Raw genomic sequence first — 23,843 nt, 5'->3', positions numbered from 1 at the left:
GTGACATAATTAGAATTATATTTATAAAGGCTATCTTCATAATATTAGCCACAGTTTATATTTTATTGTTGCTTACGGGTTATACAATCTAATTTAAAATGTCTTCTGTTTTTGATATGAGTAGATAATTAGCTGATTTCTATAAAAAAAGACTAACATCACATTTACGTATACTTTATTTCAACTTAAGCTTCACAGAAAATAAACTCAATATTTTCTAATAAGTATACCTGAGGGAAATCATTTTGGAGAAGCTATCCATTTTATCTTTAACAAGGTCCCTGTTGTTTAATTTTTCTGCAGGATCAATAAAACGAGGAACAAGAAAACAGGTCTAAGTGAAAGATGCCAATCAAAAGAATTCTGAAATGTTAAAGAAAACTCAAAAGCAGCCGTGAAAAATATTGTCCTCGGCATACAGCAGTTACATTGTGCAACAACTTCATTGCAAATTATATTTACACAACTCCAAAAGAATCGGCATTTTCTCAGTGCATCTCCTGGGAGCCAGGGATCCCGAGAACAGCTGGAAGATTCCCAGGCCAGCCAAGATTGCGGAGCACATTGAAATGAAGAATTGCAGGGTGAGTGGAGGAGAGGTTGAAGACAGAGAAAGAAAAGGGAAAAATTTCACGTAGCATCATCCTGGAATCGGTGGCAAGCCCGAGTCCACATCACAGGTGAAGAGGAAAAACAAGAAATAATAATACCAATTAAATTGCTAAATGTAGGTGACACTTTAAAATTTAAAAATATTTTGAGTGTAGTGTAAATAGAACAGGCTTCCTGCTCAGGGAAATCTAGATTTTCGTGCTAGACCTTATCATTTACTTGCTTTTGTCAACTTATTCCATCTTCTTGAACTTCAAATTCCTGAATTATGTGGGTTGGGTAGTAATATCAGAATTATTGTGCAATATTTTGGTAGAATGTATATAATGCTCCTTAGAAAAAAATGTCAGCCTACAAATGCCCATTTCCTTCTACATGCTATCTTCCTTCTCCTCCAAAAAGTGTGTTAAGTAGGTTAACATGAGTAATCTGCCCTCTAGGGTACTTCTGTACCTTAGCTTCTGAGCAGTTAGGCTTTCGGGTTGGGGTGTAGCACAGGTTTATTGTTCTTTTACTTCTTACTGAATCAGCCCTTTCTTTCACAAAGTAAGGGAGTGACCTGAAAATGCCCTTGACCTAGGAGCTTCCATTTCTCCCTCTGTAGAAAGAGAAAGGTGGGCTATAACTGGGTTTCCAAATGCTAATTCATAGAACAGCCACATCCCAATAACCTGGACAAAATGCACACGCTGACTTCAGTTTGGTTCCATGTTTTTAACCACTTTCCGTAGCAACTCTAATGCCACAAGATCAGGGACCCTCTTCTGAACTCCTTTCCGTTCTAAACTTCAGATGCTTATTTTTCCTTGTTTGTTTCCTTCTCCCCCCAACAACTACCTACGTTATGAAGTTTATTTAAAGACTTCCAGAAAAAAAGACATTGAGAGATATGAAGAACACAAAAAGGAGAGTACTTATACAATCCCTTCAAATAAAATGACATTTAGAGAACTGATCAGGCAGAACTAATTTAACTAATTTTTGACTTTTCACCTTTGACCTCCACCAAGATTACCGGTTACTGTCAGCTATATAAAATGTTCAGTAGCTGATTTTGTACATGTATAAAGACAAATGCCTTAGTATTTTCTCCCTTGTATTTGAAAATGGTCTTTGATAGTAGAATTTGAAACAGAAGACCACCAGCAACAAAAAATTATATACAAGTAACAGGTGTATGAAAAGCAGTTCCCTTAACAAACTGAACTTTGCTCGTCTATTTTTATAATCTCTGTTCTTTGCGGCATATAGTTTGCACGTCATGTTGCAAGCATAAATCGAATTTTATTAAAATGACTGGTGTTGTGTCTGTTTGTAGACATAATAAAGTGTCTTTGGCTAGCTGTAGCATGTGTCGTGTGGGAAAACTAAACACCTGTCGTGCCAAGGCTGTGATGAATTCTGTAAGGTCACAGAGAGAATTGAGGGTTTAGTTTGTTTCAAATGAGAAATGATACGTGTGGAAGTGAAAGTTTATATGACTGTACATCTTCAGGCGCAGGAATATTCACAAGTTGGATGCATGACGCTGGTTTTGGGACAAAAGTTATAAAGAGCCCTAAGGCGTTGGCAGTGCCGTGGGGGAATCATTTCCCCGAGGTAAACCCTAAGACTTGTGGGCTGATGGTAAAGAGACGGCCTGGGGCCTTCCTGCCCACACAGCTCCTGTCATAGGCTCAGGTGCAGTTTGATGGCACTGATCAAACGGTGGGAATATGGGATGGAAAGCAGAATTCAGAGAGAAGTTTGCTTTGGGACAGAATGAAGCTGAGAATTGTAAATTTTATGAAAGTAACACTGTTTTAAACCTTGCTTTTTGTTTGAACTCTTGTAACCTGGCATATACTATATGTAAAATAAAGAAAGTTAAAATATTAAAATGAAATATTGATAAATAAAATGTTGTGGGGTCATGCTGGACATGGCTCCTCCAACCCCCGTAATGAAGGGCTGCCCAGAATGTGTACGGCTTTGGAAATGCATTGTAATTCCCTCATTTCCTTTTGGGAGCAGCTTCTACTCCTGTGTGACCGCTTCTTGACCTTTCCTCTCTGCAGGTGCACACTGAGGCACTGTGGTTTAGAGTCTCGTGCAAGACACTGGCCCCCTTTTTCCGGGATCCCTTAAAACAAGTCTTGGACTCACGGAGGTGTGGTCCTGCTATGAGGTTGGTGCTCCTGTAACGTGAGTAATGAAGGCTGTGTCTGCCCCACACAGCCCTGCTTGGATTTTGTCGGTTTATTCCAATGTGCAATCGAGACCCCTGGGCTCGACCTCCTGCATTACAAATGTGTTGACGAAACAAAGGAATAGCAAATTGATGACCATCTGGGTTGAGATGCTCAGGAGCAGTTGGGAATGTGAATCAAGAGGTCAGGAGTAGGTGGTGAGATTGGGGTGGGGCCCTAGGAGAACATAAGACTGTTGGATTAGAGTGTGGGAGCAAACGGAGTCTAATATGGGTCAATTTAGATCAATTAGAACACGTTATTTAGTAATGTTGCTCCATCTGATCCTCAGATACACACACACACACACACACACACACACACACACACCAACCCCTTTCACAGCTGAAACAAGTCCGACCATGTTCGGAGCCTTGCCCATTAGTACCCGGTGGCTGATGCAAAACTCTTACTCTCTGTCCAGGGGTCTAGAAAAATATCAAAACAATAATTGTTTCCAAGGCTTATTTATATCAGTGTAAGCATCACTACACTTACATTGCCAAATAGATTTGTTTATTTAAAGGTCTTTTAAGTTGCTTTTTTCCCCCAAAGTCACCACAGATTAGCAGAAACAGAAAATGGGCTGTTACAAGGGCACACAGTTTGTTACTATTTTTGCATTTTACTATTTCAGAAAATTATTGTTGTAGGGCTATTAATTTTTTATCTTTCAGTAAAATGTGTATTAGTGCCATAAAAAGGATGGCATTCATGCATACGCAATAGCTCTTTTTGTTCATGAGTATCAGTTTCTATTTTTGTCATTACATATAAAACAATATGAATCATGTGGATAGTATGAAAATGGAAGGTTGTAGGGCAATGCTAATGAATTCTAGTGGGTTCCAAAGGGAGAGCCATTGGGTCTCTCCAAATACAAGCTATTGATCGCAGAATGAGTGGGGAATAGTTTTTCTTTGTTAAGTCTTAGAATTAAGACAATATATCTCAGCACTGAGAAAATATCTATGACTTGAGACTGTGGCACACCACAATTAAATAATGATATTTTACATAAAAAGTAGTAGCCCCTTTGTTTAGACATTAGGTGAAGCATTTTCCTCTTTTATGATAATTTTCAGTAAATAAGATTTGGCCTTAATTTATTGAATAGCCTTATTTTATAAAGACTATTTAATCTGCTATTTATCCAATCCTTATATATAGCTTTAAAAGCATGATGTAATCAAATATTTAAATCAATATCACTTCAAGTACCATTTGAAATGAATAGTTCATACTTTTCTTGATAAATAACAATACATATTTAATAATCAGGGATAATAATACATTATACTCACTGTTACATAGAATAACTTCCAGACTGTCTTCCTCTCACGGTGCAGCCTGTGGCAATGGGTCTGGAAGAGGCAAAGAGGGACCCTGGGCTCGCTCCTTTTCCCTCCCAGGGGCCCTGTCAGGTTCCAGAGCTGAAGGAAACCATTGCCACGTGCACAGTGACACAGTCCTGCATGCGAGACCTTTGGTCCGGACCAGAGAGACAGGCAGGAGAGGGATCCCAGCCACTGTGTACCTGAACTGACTGACAGGAGGAGACTGGGTTGACATTTGACACCTTCCTTTCCCATCAGGCTTAGTGCTTTAAACTCAGTAATTTTAGATATTGTACTTTTTAATTTTTAAATGTATGCAAAATATGCATAGTTGATGGTCACCTTACACTATTTAGGATACAAAGGGCATTTCTGCACCTGCGTTCTAACCTGCCCAGCAGGATCCTTTGCGGCAGTGCTGCAAGTCACCCCAGCCTTTGTATGGTTGACTCTCCCCGGCCAAAACACCCAGGAGTGGCTCTCATAGAGCCTTCAGTGTTACAGAAGATGACTAAGTGAGAGTGTGTTAGTATAAGATGCCTCGTTCCAAAGAAATTTTAACTCAGACATCAAATTCTATAGTTATAACAAGTTAAAATTCTATCAAATTACAGTGTGGAATGACAACAAATCACTTACAATGGACCTCTCTGGAGAAGTGTGATAGAGTAACCTAGTGTTTGGATTGGAAAGCATCAACTTAATACGAGCAGATTTCATAAGAAAAATAAGATAAACTCATAAAAAAGGGTAGGTCTGATTGCTTTTTTCCCCAGTGTATAACAATGAGAATTTCCTTTAAAAAATAATAGTTTCCTTTGAATTCAGAAACAAGACAAAGATGAATACTACCGTGGTTATTATCTAATATTTTTTGGCAGTGCTACTTAAATGAAATTTGACAAGAAAAATACAGAAGAGTATATAGATTGGAGACAAAAGTTATCTCTATTTTCAGATGATGATTATACTTAGAAAGACAAAGAAAAGTGACTGAAAACATTAGAAACTATAAATTCAATAATGAGGGAAGGGACTGGAGAAAGTACATGTATGAATGACCCATGGACATGAACAATGGGATGGGCTGTGGGAGCAGGGGGTGGGGTGGGCAGAAGAGGGCAAAGGGAAAACATTAGGACAACTGTAATAGAATAACAATAAAAAATGATTTAATAAAAAATATTTTACAGGGTTTCTATGTCAAGTACCATAATAAGTACATTGAAGTAGCTAAAGAAAAAATAACCAGCCAGAAAATGTTAGGAAATAAAATATTGGCTTTAAGATTGACAAAAGATCAAACACTTGGAAATAAGGAAATAAATTAATCTGTAATATTCAGGAGTTATAACAAGAAAGACATAGATGTACCATTATTTGTTGATTAGAGTCATTTACCCTGAAACCAAAAGACAGCTATCTGAAACATGGCCCTTCTATTTTTGGATATAAAGTTTCCAAAATCATGACGATTATAATTGAAACCTTACTATATTTTTTCTAAATGTCTATCAGTGAGAGAGTTAACCAATCAGCACAGATAATGTAGACACTGATTGGACAGACCTGCCATTTAAACCACCGGGTACAAACTCTTATGTAACATGTGCTGCCATTTACATGGAAAGAAAGCAGGTATGTGCATGTGTATGTGGAACACTTGTTGGAGTAGGGTCTCAAGTTCAGCTGGAAGATACAAGAGTATTTGCCTCCAGGCATGTGAAAAAGAGCTACCATAAAATTTTTTTGCTGGAAAAAACCAGTAAAAATTGATTCACTTTATAATTTCTTCAGTGGACAGCAGTGTGGGTTTGAAGTAATCCTACTTACACCTATGAATCTTTCTGGTATGGAATACTGGTGCCTTCCATCCACTACCATGGAGATGTTCCCCAACTTGAGTCACCCAAAAAGCCCTGATTTCTGGGGTCAAGGAAGAGGCTATCCACTCTTTATAGCTACACAACAGGGATAGCTATGTCCCCAACCTTTTGTAGAATGCCACAGTGAAGTGTGGGTGGCTAAGGACAGACCTGCTAACTGCCAATTCTCAGATCCTAAGACAGTTTTTAGAATGTCTAAATTCCTGAAGGAATAATTTGATTTTTTCTTAAATACCTGTTTAAAAGAAGTAAGATCACCTCTATGTTAAATATAAGTATTTATTCAAGAAAAAGAAACTAAAAACGTTTCAAGTGCTCCCTGCATGTCAGTCATGTAAGTGACTGTAAGTGACATTGTGTGAGCAACTTTGCAGGGTTCTCACAACAGCCCAGAGTGCAAACATGAGACAACAGACAACTCAGAAGGAAAGTGTGTAGACCAAGGTCAACTGCAACAGAAAAGGTCAGGGCCAAACTTCCAGTGTTCCTTCCTCTCAAAGATACCCTGTACACTTCATTATAATGTTATGTCTCAATACCCTAAACTGTGTGTATCTTCCTCATGCAGCTGCTTTAGGATACTCTGATAACAGAATTTCATTTCTGCACTCTCAACCCAATGATAAATTTGTCAACATCCATAGGAAGAACCAATTCTGTGTACAAACATCTACTGTGCATTTGTAATCATCAACGTGAAGATAACCACTTGCAGAGCAATATTGTAAGGGTAGTAGCAATATTAGAAGGGTAGTAAATACATTGCTTTAATTCTGAACCTCTGCAGAAAATTCTAGCAACTTTATTTTCAGGATTTGCCCCTACTGATGACCAGAATTGCCAAAAAGAGGACTCGCTCATTGGCTCTGTGTTGGGAAGCAGATGTTGTGGCGATGGAGAGAGTGCATGTGTGTGGGCTAGGCTGGAGGGCACTGACCTGTGTACTGTTCTGGTCTTTGTTCCGACAGCTATGCCTCTGTCGGAGCTCACTGGGTAAGGTGAGTGGAGATGGCAAGGTGGAGTATGCCATTAAGCTCTTGGAGAGAGGAAGTACAGAAATATGAGGCGCAGACTTTATGGTGCCAAATACTTGCGATGATACACATGTATATTTTAAAGCAAGAACACATTATTGAGAACCACTTTTTGTTTGGATAAGAAACAGCATATAAATGTCTGAAGATTACTGTAACATCTATTATTGGGGAAATGTTATAATCTAGATAGACATAGAGGCTAGATTTCACCCAATAATCTTTTCATAAGGATTATCAAAAAAAGTCAAAAAAAATCAGAAATGTCTTGACTTTTTTACTGTATACTAAATATTCATGAAAGAATTAGCATCATGGCCCAGACAGCACCCAGCTGGAAGTCAAAGGTCACTTCAATCTGACTAACATCATTCTTTCAGGAATAGACAATTACGCTCCTGATTTTGAAGTAAAAACAATTCTAGCTCAGGTGTCAGTTGCACTTTATAGCAACAAATTAATAATTTAAGATAGTGTTCTTTTATGCTTCATCAAGTTCTTTCCTCATAGAGTACTTTTTATTTATGGGTTTTTATTTTAAAGTTTAATTATATAAACATTTTAAATCCTACTACTAAGAATTACCTTCCTCCATGCCTGTATAAGGAGGGTGTTTAGGGTGAAAAAGAAAAATTTCCACCTCACATTTTATGAAACTTCAGAAAGGGCAAGACTTTCACAAAAAGAAATTATAAAGTTCTTCTGATCTCTTTGGCTTTTCTTAAACCAAATTGCTGGCTCATTTAGCCACTGGAAAGTAATTAGAGCTCCAGAATTAATAGTTGCATTACTTTAGGTGTTTCTGCTGCATTTTTCTTAGTATTTGTAAGATTCTATCAAATAATACATTTAGCACACTTTTATTGAATTGTTACATCCAATGTACTCAGAGACTATAGCAGAAACTCAAAGACAGTGTCTTCTTTTTTCAAGAGTTTCAAATTAAGAGGAGGTAAACATATACTTTCATAACTAGTTTAAAGCAGTATCTACTCATAAGCATAAAAAGAGGCACACAAAAAATATACCTGAGGGAGAGAAATGGAAGAAAACATCACTGTAGTTGAGAGGATCACATAAAAGTATGTGAAGAAAAGCATATTTATCTAGAGTTAAAGTACAGATGTGAGACCTTTAGGGAAGGAGCTAGAGAGGTTGCAAGGAGTGAAACAGATGCAAACATCAGAAAGAAATGGGATTAGGTTGAAGAAGATGTTTTTCTAGACCACAAAGTACACAAAGAGGAGTAGAAATGAGACTGGTTTTGTTTTAGTTTAAAATGATGTCATTAGACTCTAATCAAAGTAATCACTGTCGACCCAGTACAGGACCTGTATTGATCAACCATTGGATGTGGGCTGCGAGGGGGCGGGGCATGGCCTGCACCCACAGAGGCAATCCCAGAAGGTGATGTTGGCCAAAATGCCTGCTGATGGATCCCCATAGCCGGCTGGAGGCAAGTCCTTTAATTTGGGGGCAAGTCCTTTACTTTGGGGACTCTGGGAGTGCACCTCTTGTCCACCACAGCCCACTCCTGCCTCTTACATCATCTTTGCTCCTACATGTCATGGGATCAGTTCTTCTGGGATGCCATCAGAGCTGTCTTCTTGCAGAAGATGTAGAGGAGGAAGGTTATTGAGATGAACTACAACCTCTGCAGATGGTCTCTGAGCCAACACTGACCAGCTCCTTTACCACCAGCCACTCAAGGTCACACTCACCCTCAGCTGGCCCTTCTGATGGTCTTGGCAGCATAGCTGTTAAGGGGATATAAGTCTTTATCCTGAAGGAGTCCCTGGTCCATATGCTCTTCTCGAGCCAGGTTTGCTGCACTGCTGTATCTGTCACCTGAATTGGGCACAGAAATACAAAAAGACTCCCAAATGGATGGTCTTGGCATTGGACAAAGTGTTCCGGTTTCAACAATACTGGATGATAAGGGGAACTATAAACTCAATGGTACAGCTATTTAACTAATCATGGTGAGTTAGAAGACCTCCCACACTTTTATAGAACTCTAGCTCATCTGCCATGTCACCTCAGTAAAAAAAAAATGATTCACACTGGCTTCAAAACTGGGTTTTGAAAAGACTTAAAACTAGGTTTGTTTTTGTTTTGTAAGAAAAGTACTATGAAGCACCTAAGTTCAATTCTTGAGCATGGACACATAAAAATATTAACATTACAGAAACCTCTCTATGCATATAGAAAATAACTCGTGCCCTCTCAGATTAAGAGAATATGGACATGTCATGTGAGTCTAAGGTTACATAATATTGATTTTTTCCAAAAAGAGTAAGAGGAACAAGTCATTATCCTGAACTTGGTTTCAGGAATCATGATAGAAGTAAAATAAATGTAAATTTTTCTAGGCTAAGTTTATGAAATTACTCTGATGAGCTCTTTATAAAGTGATTCTTTAAGTGCAATAAAATTCTTACAGAAATGATGAAAATTGATGTCATAATAATTAATAGAAGCATTAAAATAGAACCCCAATTAGAAAGTTGTTTTAATGGTTTACTAACATTTTTCTTATTCTCCAGGAGGAAAATAATAGCAAAACCCAGTATTTCTAATGACAAAAGAGCAACATCAAAAGTGTGCATGTGTGTATGGATGTAAGTATATATATTCATAAACTGATTATTATAGTAAATCACTCATAATGGATACTTTGAGACGTGATATGGGGAAAAGTCTAGGTTTTTAGTTTTCAGACTTTAGCTGAAAATCTTCTGTGCCACCTTATAGTCATTTAGGAAAGTCACCTGAACCACCTCTGCCTCAGTTTCTTACCTGTGCATATGGTTGAGAAGATCAGGTGAAAGAGCACACATCAAGGACACCGGCATTGCTGACCACGTGGACAGTGCTCAGAAATGGCCACTTCTCCTCTCTGTCGGTGAAATACAAGGCTTATTTCCGACCACCTATGTTGGTTTTCTTTCAACCTCAGTAATTCCTGTACAATAAAAGTATGATTGACATTAATAGGGGCTAGAGAGTAAAATGAGAATCAGATGGAAAGAGCAGATCTGAAAATGCAATGGAGTAGAAATGGGTCAAATTCAGGGTTTTACTTTTAAAACTCTATTTACTGACTTCATAAAAACATGATATTACATGTTTTTATATATTGTATAAGCTGTGGTTGTTCTGTGTGTGTTTTGTTGTGTTTTTGTTTTTCTTTCGGGGAGTTTAGGAATACTGACTTGGTTTGTTGGAAATCAGCCAGGAATCTTTTCAATAATTAAAGTTTGCAAAGCATAAATAAAGCTATGTCTAACTCAGCAAGATTGCAGTTCTTCTCCCTTCATCCATAACTTCTTCCACCTTCTCCCTCCTTGGCCTACTCCTTATCCTGGAGATCACGAGAGCTGTTCTGAAGTGGAAAAAATGATGTTTTCTGTTTTGTTTAGTGAGCCTAGGCTTCTTTCCTTCATTGAGGCTCCAGGTCAGAAAGCTGGGCCATTTTATGTTTAAGATTGTGCTGGGCCTTTCAATGGTACTGTGCTTCATTTGAGAGGTAGATGGGGAGGAAAACTGAGATATTTATCCTCCCCAAGCCCTATTGGGTTGGGAACTTGGGAAGAGGACATATTCACTAAGGGATGCTGTTTTAATGTTGCATGTCTCTTACCTTAGTGTGATACAATGGAATGAACCCTGGTCTCAGAATCAGAAGGCATAGTTTCTTGCTTCCAGTCTGCCATTAAGTTGTTATGAGTTAATAAAAATGTCACTTAAGTTTTTTGAGTTTAGTTTCTTCATAAATTAAATGTAGGGTAAAAAAGGACGTTCCCTGAGGTTCGTTTCAGCTCTAAACTTGTATCACTCCATCTCAGCTTGCTCCAAATTGTTCCTGTTCCCCTCGGTGTGTAATTTATGTGTCAATTAAACACAGTTGTATCAAGTGAATAATAGTAATCACCTTTCCTTAACTCTCCCTGTTCTCCCTCTAAAAATGTTCTAATGGAAAGCCTCAAGTCAGGAGCTCTTTGAAAAGCATTGAGCAAAATTAACTTTAAAATATTTTGTAAGTCAAAGACCTTAAGACTTTAATATTACAAACACTTTAAATTATGTTCTGAAATGTTGAGGAAGAGGAGCATTTTTGTCCAGTTCTGTGCAGGCTTCCTCCCAATTTCATTGTCCATTACTGGGCAGCTGTTCAACATACGCCCCTTCCCATTCAGTGTAACAGTGAGCCGTGAAGCGTCCTGTTCCAGAGCATTTCATTTACCTCCCCATCTCCCCCAGCCCTCTTTTCTCTGTGTACCTCAAGAGCAGAACCTGGAAAATTTTGCAAAATGTGCTTGTGAGGGCAAGTGCAGACCACTTAATGGGTCAACATTTTTCTCTCTTTTCCTGAGGGAAGATCTTGAAAAGCAAAAGGTGTTTACAGAACAGTAAATACTACTGTTTTTAATGCAATGGAGCTTCTCACAAGGTTCCTTTCAGTTCCTGATGCTACTTCTCACCCCCCTCCCCTCCCCTCCATGAAAAGTGGGTCTGGGCAGCCATATTTCAATACACAACAGGATTTCTTTTCGGTAGGGAGACAGGCTATCACTACTTATCAATTTATAGGATGCTTAAGCGTATTTTCCAAGAAATTAGGAACTCTTCAAGAGTTATTTCACTATTTATCTGGATAATAACATACTGGGTATAATTTTGGGCACCAGGACCAAGTAACTAGATTAAGCAAAATGGCAGGAGTCTTCTTTCCACCAGGCCTTCTTACTATCTTTTTTAAAAGGTGGGAGAAATATATCTTGCTTCTGGAGAAATATATCTTTCAAACCTTTGGTGTCCCTTCTGTTATGTTGCAGAGACACCATTTTGCTTTTCTATGCTACTCTCCACTTACTGACAAGGCATGGCTCTTCCTAATGCCAATATTGCTAAAGGTAGCTCTAGTGATCATGATAACAACTACTAAATATTAAACACTTTATAGTTCCAGGCACTAAACTGTTATATGTGGCTTATATATTTAATCCTCCAAGAACCTACTGAAACTTTGTGAATATCCACATCTTAATGATAAGAAACCTACAGCTCAAGAAGCCTAAGTACTTCGTCCTAAGTCACAGTGGCCCCAGTGGAAGAAGAGATGGGCGTTGATCCCAGGAATTCTAACGTTAGAGCTCCAGACCCCAAGTTTTCATTGCCTACTGAATATCTCCAGTTAAGTGTTCTGCATGTACTTCAAAATTCAATATATTAAAACTCAAATGAGCCCTGGCTGGTGTAGCTCAGTGGATTGAGCATGGACCTGTAAAGCAAAAAGTCACCTGTTCGGTTTCCAGTCAGGGCACATGCCTGGGTTGCAGGCCAGGTCCCCAGTAGGGGACACATGAGAGGCAACCACACATTGATGTTTCTCTCCCACTCTTCCTCCTTCCCTTCCCCTCTCTCTAAAAAAATAAATAAATAAAAATGTTTTAAAAGTGCATTTCTTTAATAAAAAGTAAAATAAAACTCAAATGTTACATGTCTTTATTCCTATTTTTTAAATAGTGATTATTTTTAAAATCACAGGAAACTTGCCTTTTCTCTTATGGTTCCTCTTTCAAATAAAGTCCTCACCATCTCCCAAGCTTCCTTGAAGAGAATATTTAATGTTGATTGTAATGCTTTTTTTCTCACCCTATTTTTATATTCAATTTATCACTCCTATTGACTTACAGTTTAAATATTATTTTTCTTCAACATTCTACCTGTAATTGGCTTGGTTCCCTTTATTGCTTGCTTGAGTTTTGGAAAGTGTCAGAACTGGATGTTGCACATTGAATTGCTTCCTCTTCAAATTCCTGTGCTAAAGTCCTCACTCACAGTAGCTCAAACAGAACCTTATTGGAAATAGAGTTGTTACAGAGGAACTCAAGGTAAAATCATATCACTGGAGTAGGACTAGATCCTGTATGTCTAGTGTCCATATAAAAAGGGGAAATCCGGACACAGATACACAGGGAGAATGCTATTTGAACTTGAAGGCAGAGACTGAGGTGATGTGTCTACAAACTAAGCAGCACCGAAGATTGCCACTAGAAGGTCAGGAGAAGAATTGGAACAGAATCTTCCTCACAGCTCTCAGTAGAGAGGTGCCAGCCCAGATGGCACCTTGACTTGTGACTTTCAGAACTGGGAGATAACAGGTTTCTGTTGGTGAAGCCCCTTGTTTAAAGTACCTTTTACAGCAGCCCTAGGAAACTACTCCATGGCTTTCTGATGTCCATGCTGCCTTCAAACTTAAGTCATGAATTAGAGCCACAGCAAACTGCCCTTTGCCCAAAGATGCTGTCCCTTCTTGACCTTGGTCTGTCCCTGAGCTTGTCCTTTTCCAAATCTGTTGACTCTTTATCTGGCAAACTTGTGCTTATCTTTAAAATTCCAGTTTCAATATTTCTTTCTTTGAATCTTTCCAAGTGTCAACCCACCCCACTCATGAGAGGTTTCAGCTGCCTTAATGTCTCTAAGTGGAGTTTGGGGTGTGTATTGGTTTGGATCTAGACAGAAAAAAGAAATTCTTGGACATCAGATGAAATCATCAGCAATTGTCATTTTTGCTATACAGATTCAATTCAATATCAGCAATGGTTCAATATAGTATTTTAAACAGTAAACTTAGCACACACATTACAAGTGATGGAAAAGCTGAAAGGTAAAGCATGTGAGTCAAGCCAGAGAGCAGCACAATTAAGGAACTGCCTGTGACCCTTGGGCTGGAGGGACAGAGGGAAGAGGGTGGCCCGGGAAGTGGCCTAATGAACTTGGAGCCACTGCAGATCTATAAGGCAGGAGAGACAGCCACAGAGGGGGTTCCAAAGCTTCCAGAGAATCCTCCAAAACAGGCAGGGAAAGAAGTCCTCCAACTTATCCCTTTCCCTATTCTCCAGACTTCTGCCAGTCTTCCCTTTGGCCAAATTTAGCTGAAAGCTGGAGGACAATGGAGTCCGGGAGTTTATTTTACAACACAAAGTGGAGTAGATGAGGGTGGGGAGTGGATGTGAAAGGAAACAGTTGGATGAAAGGCAGAGAGTATCAATGGTTCTCTTATGTTTGACTTCAGTTTGTCCACCACCTGCCTGGTGTTAGGCCTGATGCTGTTAGAACTGTGTTGTTTCACAGAACTGAGCCCTCCATTGTCTCGGATGTTTGTACACCTTGAACTTAATCCATAGAGACGGCTATGAAAAAGGAATTCACCAGAGTTCTCTCCTCCAGTTTCTGGATGAGTTAACATCAAAGGCCAAAGTAAAGGCCCCTGATAATGAGGTCATGCTGAGCCACCAGTCTACTGGCCTCAAAGCAATGCTCAGCAGAGTTCTGCTTCCCAGGGAGAGAGATCAGAGGGAGTGCCAGGAATTGCACACCTACCTGTGGGTATCTGAGCAGACGGACACCAGACAGGCAGAACAAGGCTGCAGGAAACCATGGGGTGGCAGCCCGGCCCAGACCTGAGGTGAGATACAAGAGGACACCTGCAGTGACTCAGGAATTGGGGAGGGAGGGCTATGTCAGCGCACCTGATTTTACAGGATCTATTACATCTGTGTTTCCTGAGCATTACAAACTGTGGGATTGTTTTAATTTTTAGAGGGGAATGCAGCTGCCGAATTGAGGGTAGGTATCATTAGGGTTTCACCATCAGTATCTCAGTAAACTGAGAAATGGACACCCAGGGGTGGAGAATAATGGTACTCACCCCATGGAATGAACTATGCAGAAACTACTAAAGAGGGAACAAGAGTGCAGTGTTCCTGTGTGTTACCTGAATAAAATCAGACTATGATATTTTTGCTTCCAGATCCCCTTGGCACTGACTTACATTAAAATAAAACACCAAACCTTAAATAATAAGGACAGTCTTCCTTGAAGGTCTATTTAAGATACTGAGGGTGGGGAGTACAGAAATATTTTAAACTTCCTGAAACATTTTGGGTATTTCTTCTTCTTCGTAAGGCTCTGCTTGTCTTCGTTACTGCTTAGATTCATCTTCCCCCTTTCCTTCTCTCCTTCCATCACTCAGTTTTGGCAACCTCTCCAGGCAGCTGTGCTCTGTGCTCCTGTAGATCTACTTGCTTCACTCATTTGCTGTCCCATCCATTTTTCCTCCAAACAGCAAACAGCAGAGCCCTCAAGGAGCCGCAGTTCTTGGAAAGTTGAGAAGGAGAGAATTCTAAACACACTTTTTACTCTTATGGTGCTGTTGCATGGAAAAGGGACTACACATAATGTGCAGACTGTCCAGGTATTAATTTTCAAGTTTTCCTCATTAAAGGAAAATAAATTCATTGGCTACAGGAATTTAGCCAAATTCATTGGCTAAAGAAAATAACCTCCACAAATTTCTGGTTGGGGTCTTCTTCTTGATCTGGCATTGATAAGACTTTTATTTAGTCTTAACAAGCTAGTCAAGGAATATGAGAAAATACTATTACTGAATGGACCCAACCTTGTGCTCTGGGAGCCCCCCGCCCCCCATACTAGGTTCACCCTGCCTACCACCAGGGAAAGACGTCTCTCAATGTCAGAGATTGGTGAAAAGGAAAGGGATTATTTCTTTAAAAAGCTATACAGACAGAGTAATGACTTAATGTCTTCATTAAAAATACTAAAGTTCTTTAGAATACCTACAGATGCACAGTCCTTCCTTCTCCCCTTTGCCCAGTCCGGGGTCCCATATCTTAGGAAAAGAAGTAGAAATCCATGGTTTAGGCAGCCCTTTGGTTACGGCACCATCAGCTGTGTCGCCACTGTGATCTCCAGTTAATCCAAAGTCATGTGGCACCTTCTCATGGCCCACCAGCAAGAGTCCTTTCACCCCTTTTCTTCTAGGCAAAGTCTCTCCTGCTTCCTAAGCCATGTGGCAAAAAGGGAGCACCCTAAAAGCCCCGCATGGCTGTGACACCTGGGTTTTAAATCCCAATGCCAATCTTCCTCTGCAGCCCCATTTCCGGCTCCTCCCACAATCAGTTACACCTGCCAGCACTCCCTCATTCTTCCAGCTTTACTGGGCTGTGATAGTAAGTCTGGAAAGGTGTGGCCCCATGGTGTGGAGCCAATCATCTGCAAGCTCTTATGCAAGTGCTGTAACCCAGAGGAAGTTGCCTTCTAGTTACATCATGGGTTGAAGTCACTCCCATCCCCCTGGATCAAAGCAAGGCCACAGCTCTTTAACATATCTATGAAATCAGTTAAAAATTATAGATTTGTTAAATGACTGTCCTAGAAATTATCTGCAAAACCGTTGCTATGCAAAACAGCCCTCAATGGCCCTGCTCCATGCATCTCATCCTCCAGTTCAGACTTATATATATATTTCAGAATATATTTTTTCTAGTATTTTTTGGACAGTCTGACTTCTGGACCCCATTACAAATCTCCATTTTGGGGGACCCCCTTGATTGTGCCCTATTACATCTTCATTGCTTACTTGTATTGTTTCTGGAGCTTTGATCTGTTCTTTCTTTTGGGCCATTTTTTTTTTGTCTTAGCACACCTGTTACATAGTAAGAGGTGGAATCTTGGGTAATTGCCAGGGCAGGGCAAGGCACTTGGCTCTGTTGTGGTGATGTTTATGGGGGAAAGGCCAAGAGGGAATAGTGCCTCTTGCTCAGCTCTCCGCTGGCTTTCAGTAGTCACTTCGCCCACTACCCACAAGCAAAGTGGGCCGCTCTGGTGCTGATTCCCAGGTGGGTGGGCTTGTGTACATTCTAGGACCCTGTGGGTGTCTCCAAGGAACTCTCCTGTGAGGCTGGGAGTTTCTCCTGTTGCCTCAACACTCACAAGTGTTTTCAGTTAGAGGTTTTGAGATTTTATTTCCCCACACTGGAACACTGGGTTGTGTTGTCTGTCTGGCTCCCCAGTTACTCCTCCTGGTTTATCCACACGAAAATATGGAACCTCCTGCTCTGCCAGCCACTGCCTAGCCCAGTCCATCAGCTGCTGCCTCACTCACCAGGTCCTCCAACTGCTACCTTGCTGCGAATCTTCTCTCCCCCAGCCTGTCTCCACCCCTCCTACCAATCTGGATGAATGTTTCTGCTTTAACTGTGTGGTTGTCAGACTTCTGTACAGTTCAATTTTCTGTCATTTCTGGTTGGTTTTTGTTTTGAAATTTGTTGTTGTTCTTCTTTTGGTTGTGCAAGGAAGCACAGTGTGTCTACCTACACCTCCGTCTTGGCTGGAAATCCCAAATTCTATGTGGAAGTATACATAACTCTCTCTTTCTCTCCGGTATGAGCTATATATACAATTATCAGAATAATTCTTTGTCTATAATTTAAGTAAAAAATATAAAATACAAAACAATGCAAATTTAACCTATAACTTTGGTGATGAAACACTTTCTTCATGAGGAGAAGAAACAGAGCAAGATCAGCTTCAGTTGTGGGTATTGGTTCTTCATGACCAGCTAGACCCTCCCGGTGGCCCCTGCAGGGTGATGGCCCCTGTGCATCCCTCTTGTGATGCAGTGGAAGACAGACACAACAGTGAGGTTGACCAGATGTATAGGATGCACACACTGAAGCAGGACAAGGGAGCGTGCACTGAGTCTGAAACAGGGGCAGATGTTCCTAGAGGAGGCAGTAAGTCCAGCACATGCTCTGTGTGCTCTTTATCTCCTGATTAGGCATAATCCAGGCCCAAGGTTATTCTTATGCTGCCAAGTTGGGGATGGAAAGCTTCTTGTACCAGACTGCCCTTCCCCACAGGCAGCATGAGCAAAAGTATTTTTAGTCTGAGTTTATCTAGATAATCAACTCATTGCACTGTTTGACATAATAACATTAACAAGAATAAAATCTACCTCCTGTCAAGCAATCCCTAGCCCCACGTTGCATATGTTTGATGAATATTGATTAAAAATAGCATCCCACTTTGAAAGAAGAGTATGTTAAATCCATCAAATGAAAACGTTTAGAGACCACAGAGGAGCCTGTTTGCTGATGGTGATTTTGTCCTGACTGAATGTCACCTCCCAAGTAGGGGGTACAGTCTAATATGTAGAGGCTATCAGTGACTCTTTGGTAAGAAGTTCCCATTAAAAACTGTGGCTTGGTCTCCAGAAGACACCAAGGAACTGGCTGCCTCTGACCCACTGTCAGAAAGACCCGCTGCCTGAACAGCACAGATCACAGCACAAAGGGAAGGCACACTGCCTGATGTGAAGGGTTAAGAGGAGTGGATGAAGCGGAAATTTTTTCAAGGATAGAAGTCACAATCTTGGCTGTGACACTGATTGTGCTAAGGGCCAGAAACAAAATTAAAGTACTTGGGGCGAAAACCACCAACTATGACTGCAAGTATAAAAAATATGAACCAGGTTTATAATTCAGGGTTAAAGTTCAGAAAGCAGAAGATTGCCTGTTTCTGTATATTTGAACTTTTATAGAAGCACCTAAATATATATATGTATATATGTGTATATATATATATATACACACACACACACACACACACACACACACACACACATTTATCCATATGTGTCTTGATTTTCCATGACTATTGAGAGTAGACACTGCTCTGTGGAAGCCTCTCCCCACTTGCTACCTACACACAGCACAGCTCTTCCCTGAGCGGAAGTGGTGTGCACTAACTAACACAGTTACAGATCCAGATCAGCTACCCACCCAAGCCAATCCTCCTGTTTTCCTTCAATGCGGGAATGATGCCGATGAAGCCAGTTACGTTGGTGGCCCTGGGTTAAAATAACTGGGAGTTAGTCTGATTTCCTCCATTTGGATGTGCAGGAGAGCTGCCCCCTGATCAGGAATGCCTATTTTGAAATTCACATCAGGAAGACATAAACCTGTATTATGTTAAGCCACTGAAATTGTCAACTGCCATCCTACTGGAATCTCCTTGAGCACCTTTATGTCAAAGTAGCTAAAATGGAAGTAATCTGTCTTCCTCTGCCCTGACTCTCCTTTCTTTTCCTGAGATGTGCAGTTTCAGTAATGATGTCACTGTCATCATGATCATCCAAGCTATACACATGGGTGTGCTGTGAACTCCACCCCTTCCCTTGAGTAACAAATTAAAAACCAAGGCCCCTAGAGTTGCCCACAAAATGTCACTCGGAGCAGTTCTTTCCTTTTCACAGTTCCATTATCTCCTGCATTTAGACTGTGTCTCTAACATGCATATTTCTTCAGCCTCTAAAGCTGTGCCCTGCCTCCAGACTAATCAATCTCTGAGGCTGCCATTGAAGTGATATTGCTGAAACACAAATCTATCACCCTGAGCATAAAATATTAACAATTCTTTATGAGCTATAAGATGAGAGTCTAAAATTCCTTGAGCCCCACATATAAGGTCATTTACATTCTTGATTCAACACTTTTTATCACCTCTCCTCTTGCACTTACTCTCAAACCACACCAACTCCAGCTTGAGGTCTTATGAGACTCTCAGCCTTTTCAGGATCACTGCCTCCCACTGGAATCCTGTCCCTGAAACTTGTAGTCAAACACCCTGCAGCATAGAGACCATGGGGCACAGAATCAAACTGAGCATGTACCAATGAATATCCAGGACCTTCGTAGCTGAATGCCCCAGGAAAAATCCTTATCTTTCTGACCCTGCAGAAATACCAATTCCCACCTTGCGCTCTTCTGCCTTTGCATCACAGAAAGCATTTGGTTTCATGGCTTCTCCTGCCCTCTCTGCATTCCTCTTTATTCTGAACTTCCCCATTCTGGGTGATGCAGGAGATCAGTATTAAAAAAAAAAAGCAGTGTTTGTGTCATAAAAATAAATGAAAAGCAAGAGAAGACTTGTAAGCCAATGCATCCCCATCAGACATGGCACTCAGACCAGCATCTCCTCCACCATCTCTCCCCACTCTCATTGCTGCTTGCTGGCCATTTCTCACCCAGCAGGGTAACAAAATAAGAAGTTTGTTCCTTAACCTTGCTTTCTAATTTTTTTTTATGTTCACAGCAGACACCTGGTGGCCTTTTTAACATAGCTCAGCTCTGCCTTCAGTTCAGAAATAGTTTCCCTGCAATTTAATACGTGGAGCCTTGTCTCAGTGAGGGTGTGTGTAGGATTTCTATCAGTCAGCCTAGACAGCTAATGCCTTCAGATCCCCCCAGATAGTGGACTTGGAATGAACTTTTTAATCTCAGACTTTACTTAAGAGCATAGGATAATGTCCAGGTAATGTAATACCCTGGGTCCTCTGAGCTATATGAATCAGGCCAACAGCATTTGTAGGACATGGTATATTCCATCTCCATGGCACATTATTCCACGGGATGTACATTTTCACACTTAAATGATGGTCTGTTTTCTGTTTAGTGTCCATTTTTCAGCTTTTATGGTCTTTGTTGTTTTTTAAACATCTAGCTATTGATAGATCAGTGTAGTTATACTTGCCTCTGAATTCTTTTAAAAATAGAAAGAAATTAATGAAAGTTTACTTATTCCCCAAGATCCAGGCCAGGTATGATCTGTTTTACAAAGACTTGCTCATTCTGTTTGTCACCAGAACTAATGATTGCTGCCTTTAAATGTAGCCTGTAGTTTTATTATAAACTTGTCTCTTTTGTTTTTGCCCATACTACTTTAGTTCTTTTTTTAAAATATATTTTATTAATCATGCCATTACAGTTGTTCTATTTCCCCCCTTCATTCCCCTCCACCCTGCACACCCCCTCCCCCATCATTCCCCCCTTTAGTTTATGACCATGTGTCTCAAGTTCTTTAGATTCTATATTTCCCATACTATTCTTGCCCTCCCCCCTATCTATTTTCTACCTACCGTCTATGCTACATATTTTCTGTACCTTCTCCCCCCTTCTCCTTCTCCCACTCCCCTGTTGCTAACCCTCCATGTGATCTTCATTTCTATGGTTCTGCTCCTGATTTAGCTGTCCTCTTAGTTTGCTTTTGTTTTAGGTGTGGTTGTTAATAAGTGTGAATTTGCTGTCCTTTTACTGTTCATCTTTTTTATCTTCTTTTTCTTAGGTAAGTCCCTTTAACAAAGCTCAGAGATTCCCAAAGAAGTTGGACCCGAGAAGGAACACACCAAGGCACATCATCATTATATTAGCCAAGATTAAAATGAAGAACAGAATCCTAAAAGCAGCAAGAGATAAGGCCCAGTCACCTACAAAGGAGTTCCTATCAGACTGTCAGTGGATTTCTCAAGAGACCTTACAGGCAAGAAGGGGCTGGAAAGAAGTATTCCAAGTCATGAAATCCAAAGACCTACAACCAAGATTGCTCTATCCAGCAAAGCTTTCATTTAGAATGGAAGGGCAGTTAAAGTGTTTCTCAGATACTTTAGTTCTTTATAATGCTACATCCCTGACTAACTTGTAATCTTAAGTGCATCCATGTTCATCTTTCTCTTGCTCTAAAACTAGTAATGAAACCCACACATGCCCGTGGCTTTTCATCTTTTAGTCTTTCATTTTACATTTTACCTTCAGAAAAAATCAACAGTGGGGTTTTAAAAATATTTTCTCATTTAAGTTAAATCACCTTTCCAAATGTTAAGTCCATTTCACTGCACAACTTGATGCTAACATGAAAGTATTTGTAACTTTCAATGTGACAATCAATCACACATTGGGCAGAGATTGAAACAGCATGTTCCAGTAAACCCCACACAATTATTGCCCTTTAGAATTCCTGACCAACTTCAATTACATGCAATGGGGATTTCCATCGGATTTTTTCTTCTGTCGGCAGAACATTTTCTATAGTACACAGTTGAAGCGGATATAATCTAGCTCACAAAAGCATGACTGAGGCTCACTCCTTATCCTTTAAATATATGAGTATTCCACGATTTTCCTAAGATTTCACAAAGATGACCCAGAATAGCAATCTTTCTTCAATTTTTATTATTTCATTCTTCAGACACCAGTGGTTGCAGGTCATTTGCAAGATTTGGGAGGAAAAGTACATAGTCAAAAAGTAGAACACATGTCATGACTTGTTCATTTTTCTTTAGAATCACTGTTTTGGCTCACAGCTAAATCTATCAATGGAAGACTAATCTGAATTTCCAAATATTTATTCCTCTCTGAGATTTAAAAGGAATTCAGGAATGTCTGCTTAATACCCTGGTGTGATTAAAACCACTGGATGGTGTTATGTATGGGTTTGATTAGCTTCACACTGCATTAATCCCACTTGGCTGGATCTTTTAAAAAGTGAATGTAGTTCTCAGCTGATAACCTGGAAGTAAGGATTGCATTAGAGCAATGGTTCTAACCACACTGGGGGTCTGACTCTCTTCAAGAGTCTAAGGGATGTTCTAAATTTAATGGCTGAACTACAGGTATGTTTTCTTTAGTTGACCACCCTCACACTGGCTCACGATAAGAATTCTAAGGAAGTGTTTTGAAACAAATCCCAGTCTACTCATTAGTGCCCAACTTTTTTTGGACAGCTTAATGTATATTTTAAATACATAAAAGCAAAGACCAATATCATTTCAGATCATTGACATATTAATACTTTAAAAATTACTTTGGGTAAATGTAGATCAGTGGTACAGCCATATGCATTGTAAATGGTCAATGTTGTTTATGGCTCAGGGTGGAGGAGAAGGCATGAAAGCAAAGCTGCAGCCATAGGACATCATTCCTTTCAGAACTGATGATATATTTGTCTAATACAAGAAACAGGTCAACTATGAAATGGTTGTAAGAACAGGAGGCTGTTTAATTTACCTTCAGTTTTCATAAGAACCCATGTACTCTCTCAGTCTAGTCAAGTACTGGTATTTACCTATTATGTTTACCATGGTGATGTCCCAAAAGTCCCTACTGTAGAATCCAAAAGGCCCACAATGCCTTGGGCAACAAGGGCTACGGCATCCTTCTGAGGGCGAAGGATTTATTTACAATGTAAAACCTTTACTCAGGCAAATTTTTGGAAACTCTATACAGATGAAGCACTTCTAGTGCTTGACAATGCATCAAGTTTTGCTGTGTTCTATGTTGCCACTTACTAGCATTAATAACACAGCCAAAATATCTGAAAGAAATGTTGTTGACTGTCATTAAATTGATCTAATTTGTCAGCTTTGTCTCTTTAAATGGTATCATCAAACATAAATTCAACATATGAATCTCCTAGTTATTACCAACGAGTTCATTCTCATGCTCAAGGACAAATATTAAAAGACAACATTGAACTTTGAACACATTTTTTCACATTTTTGAAAGCCTCTATTAAAACAATTTTAAATAGAGAATGTGGTAAACTTTTCATCTATTTGAATAAGATGAGTCTTTGATCAACACTTGTCAGCCGCCATAATGAACACAGTTGAAGAACTCGGTCTTTCCAAGTTCCTGGGATAAAAGAGAATTGGAGTTGAGCTCTATGAGTACATTGTTGAGAGGTTCCAATGCTGGAGCAGCCTGCTCAGGTGAGCACCAAAAATTATAAAGCCTTTCAATGTCTCAACAGATAAGAATCATCAGACACATGGAAAACAAATCTTTTGACTCTTCCTTCATCAAGAGGTCAACATAAAAATATACATTTTTAATTCAAATCTGTGTTAGTTTGTTTGGCCTGCCATGAAAGAACACCACAGACTGATGGCTTAAATTATATAAATTTACTTCTTCATAATTCTTCATGCTTGAAGTGCAAAATTAAGGTGCCAGCAGGGGTGATTTCTGGTGAGGACTCTCTGGTTTGCAGATAACTGCCTTCTCGTCATGGCCTGTCCAGGTGTTTCCTCTGCACGTGCAC

At 39.9% G+C, this 23,843-nt stretch overlaps 1 long non-coding RNA gene across 1 annotated transcript in view; it reads left to right on the top strand.

Moving 5' to 3' along the window:
- Positions 1-21,278, top strand: part of LOC128626185 (uncharacterized) — a 95,224-nt gene extending 73,946 nt beyond the window's left edge. The window contains exons 2-5 of the long non-coding RNA XR_008390113.1: positions 304-727; positions 2,670-2,779; positions 9,644-9,718; positions 21,090-21,278. This is a non-coding gene — a long non-coding RNA (uncharacterized LOC128626185). The remainder of the gene's footprint in view (positions 1-303; positions 728-2,669; positions 2,780-9,643; positions 9,719-21,089) is intronic.
- The last annotated feature ends 2,565 nt before the right edge of the window (positions 21,279-23,843 follow it).

The sequence above is a fragment of the Artibeus jamaicensis genome, unplaced genomic scaffold (genome assembly GCF_021234435.1).
Source record: "Artibeus jamaicensis isolate MK-2021 breed Jamaican fruit bat unplaced genomic scaffold, CSHL_Jam_final scaffold_369, whole genome shotgun sequence".
Lineage (NCBI taxonomy): Eukaryota > Metazoa > Chordata > Mammalia > Chiroptera > Phyllostomidae > Artibeus > Artibeus jamaicensis.
The sequence above is the reverse complement of the archived record's forward strand: the minus strand, read 5'-3'. Positions and strand labels throughout refer to the sequence as shown.